Genomic DNA, 3961 nt, shown 5'->3' with positions numbered 1-3961 from the left:
TGGCTTTCCTTTGAGCCAGTGCCCTTTTTTCTCACATCCTCGTCGCTCTCTTCCCGCACGGGACCTAGCAATCGGATTTGCTGATCCATCTTTTGAAAAGATTCAGAATTCATGATTTATTGGATTTCCAAATTTTTTAATCTATTTTGGTGAATTCTTACCTCCAGGCACTTTTCAACATCCCCGACTCACTCCAGACCCATTTGCATCCCGGGCCCGAAATTGGGGGGTCTGATGCAGGATTTCTGCATGGAAAATGGTCTTGCGGCAGAATTCTCATTTCCACACTACTGTGCATCCTACAACTAAGATTGTAAAAATAAATATGAAATAATCACCTTTAATGAAACTAAACATTACGTACCACCATTTTAAATTTCACATTTAGTTTCATGTTAGTTATTAACGGTATTAATATCATTTACAATCTGATTAAGATAAAGACCATTGCTTATATACCAGGATCCGACAGCACTTCGTTATACTTTCTGTCCGATAGTTATAACATCAGCAAATTTGATTTAAACCTTCAAATTTTGAAGGCGTGTATCAGTGTGACAAAGCAATAGGATCCTTACGTGATCTTTAAAACTGAAAGTAGAGTGGAGCGTTTTCAGATTCTCGCACGTGTAGCGGGAACATAGAACATGTCTTTCAATCAGATTGGATAATTCATTTATACAAATCATTATCATCGTTTGTCACGAAACTGTTATGATGAAAGTACGAAAAAAATTCGTTAACTCTTGTTGCATTTATATAATAAATAACAGACGGTTTTTGGGCGTAAAAAACTAACAAAAAATTACAGTGCAGCATATTTCTTAAAGCGAGTGAACGTGTGAACTATGAGACATGTAATAAAAAAGAAAAAATACGTAATTTAAGGTACCACAATACAAAGATTTTTCATCCCCAATCAGACATCTTTAAACTGATGTAATTCCACTCATCTTTCTTTAAATTTTATAAATGAGGTACCAAAAGAAAGAATAAGGAATAATCTTTAAAATTGTAATAATTTCATTATGACATAATTATTACATAATTAATTATCATGTAATTAGTTGCCGTATTGTGATGTCTATACTTGAATGAATTTAGCTTCTTTGTTATTCATAGCATCCCAAAATATTTTATGGATTCTTGCACAACACAGTTTGACCTCCAAAACTGTGTCTGATTGGGAGTGACAAAATCTTTGTATTGTGCTACCTTAAATATAACTTTCACTATCATGATGATGTATGTTTTGCTTCTTTAGATTCAGCTTCAAGAGGCTTCTATTTATCAAAATCTATTAATTTGATCACACTGTTGGTATTGCTAATACATTTGTTTTTATAAGGTAAGAACATTTTGAGTTTGTCAAACTAATAATCAGCCATAGAAAACAAATAAAAATAAAATAAAAAACAAGTGAACGAATTGACAAAATTAATGAAACGTACATTTATAGGCAGTAACATTTTCTGATGTGTTGTACCTACTATACTGAGATTTAAGTACAGCAAATGTCAAATGAATCCGTTAAATACATATCAGGTTAAGTTAACGGGTCGTGGTGTCGCACATGAACCTTTTCTCAACTGGAAAATACCCATTATATAAAGGAATCAAAGTTGAATTCAGGTGATAAAATAGCGAACAAGTCTTATTTAAATCAGCAATGACAGCTTACACTCGGGCACAATAATATATATATATGAATAAGAACAGCTTACCATAAAGTTTTTAAGCAATATGCACTGCAAAAATTACATGACATCAGAATGTACAAGACGAAATGCATGTCCTTCTGCTAATGCAAACCGTCTCATTTCACCGGAGATTAATCGAATATGCAAGTCTCAAAATTGAGGAAAGGATGTGAAGCGCCTAAGAACATAAATAGGAATTCATTATTATAATCATTGAGACAAACCGACTCAAAATAGAACAGACACATCGTTTTCGTCGATGTAGAATTGTGTAGTATAACAATATGATCTTAGGATCAAATCATCGCAGGCTGAACATAGTATGTGACAGTACCTATGAATACTCAACAAAGGTTGCTGAACTGTTACCTAAAACGAAAAAAAGATTCATGATATGAGAGATAAATCTGTTTGCATACCAAAATGTACGATAAAAAATGAGTTGAGACAGTAAAATCTAAAATTTAAAAATTCAACATTTATGGTTATTCTTTAAATAAACATTAAGTATGTATATATCTCAATGGAAATTGACAATTTGGTGATGATTTTATTTTTCAGAAGTTTATAGAAAATTCATCACTACCGAAATAAAACTCAAGATATCAAGATGCGATTGAGGGGTTCGGAACACTTCTTATACTACCTTGAACATTAGATATTTATGTGAATCCCATCTATAAAACTAAAAAAATCTCATTGATTAAACAATTGTATAATCATTCGTTGATCTGAACATACTCAGCTGTCTTATAGAATGGGCTTAGTTGTATATCATATTATCACTTTGTTAAGTGTTATTAAATTTACAACTGTGTAGTTGATATATAAATCTAGAAATAATAATTATGTTCTTATCTGCATATGAAACGCCTTGAAGTTTTACAAGTACGTTGCATGGAAAGATAGACATAAAGCCATTACTGTATGATCATCTTGGATTGGAAAACTTGTTGATTCACGACAAAATAAAATGTTAATGCTTGCTGACAAGAAAAGATTGTCTTTCAAAGACACTCGAAATGTTACTGAACAAAATTAGAATATTGCTCCTCTAATTTAAGATAGTACAATAAACTGTTTTTAAATTATAAAAATCATAACAAAAATTATCATTAATTTTGTGGTTTGATGATGTACAGAGGGTTATTTGCCATTCGTATTTCTTTCTAAGTCAGAGTTTTGTTAATACCTAAAATTGAGAATAGAAATTGTGAATAAGTCAAAGACAAACAACCAGCCCAAATATCAGATAACAGCCCAAGGTTACCAATTGGTCTTCAACACAGCGATAAAATCCTACAACCAGAGATGGGCTTCAGCTGGCCCCTTAACAAAAATATTTAAAAAGATCTAAACCGTGATTTTGTTTCACAGAACATTTATTAAATATATAGTTGAAATGTAAACGCCAAAAGATACCATATTCAAACTTATAAGTAGAAAAACAACTGCAAATGCTATGGTAAAAGAAACGAATACTATTATACGGTAATAAAAAAAATTACACCACACAACATAGAAAAATGAAGACTTAGCAACACGAACCCAAACATTCAACAAGGGACCTCAGATGCTCTGGAAGGGGTAGAAGATCCACCTTAACATTTGTCATCCGTTGTTTTGCTCATGTTAGTACAAACACAGTGATAGGTCCTACTCGATGGGTCACATTCGTTAAAAGAGGACAGGATTGTGGTTAAAACAATTGCAGCATATTGTCGTTTCTGTAAAACAGATATTCGACAACCAGCTTAAGATTGCGGCTGATTTATTTAAAATTTCTTTTGAGTAAATTTCTGCATTATGATTTGATTGATTTGATTGTTGGTTGCTTTACGCCGCATTAGCACAACAAGACTATATCGCATCGATAGTATACTTTGAAAAGTCTTGATTATTTAACGAGAAAATATCATCAAGATAATGGTATGTTTTGTTGAAATCATCAACTAAATGCAATTCAGACAGATCTGTACTAAGTTAAGTCATAAACTGTGATTCATAACAGTACAAAAACAAGTCTGTTATTATCAAGGTTTGTCCATTATGAGGAGTACATGTACTTCCGTGAAATGTCACATTCAAAATACCTATTTTTAATAGCAACATGTTGGAGTTTTTGAACAGCGGTATACTACTGTTGCCTTTATTTTTCAGTTTCTACTTAATTCATTAAAGTGATTCAATAAATTATTACAATTCACTGTCATCCTCATATGTGTCTGTTTACACTAGGTTTCAGTAACCTCCGATGACTG

The 3961-nt window shown here is 32.0% G+C and overlaps 1 long non-coding RNA gene across 1 annotated transcript; it reads left to right on the top strand.

Moving 5' to 3' along the window:
- Positions 1-1115: 1115 nt before the first annotated feature.
- Positions 1116-2544, top strand: LOC143085019 (uncharacterized). The gene is made up of 2 exons (XR_012981226.1): positions 1116-1348; positions 2262-2544. It is a non-coding gene; the product is annotated as an uncharacterized LOC143085019 (long non-coding RNA).
- The last annotated feature ends 1417 nt before the right edge of the window (positions 2545-3961 follow it).

The sequence above is a fragment of the Mytilus galloprovincialis genome, chromosome 8 (assembly GCF_965363235.1).
Source record: "Mytilus galloprovincialis chromosome 8, xbMytGall1.hap1.1, whole genome shotgun sequence".
In the NCBI taxonomy this organism is placed as follows: domain Eukaryota; kingdom Metazoa; phylum Mollusca; class Bivalvia; order Mytilida; family Mytilidae; genus Mytilus; species Mytilus galloprovincialis.
This window is presented reverse-complemented; position numbering and strand designations above follow the sequence as displayed.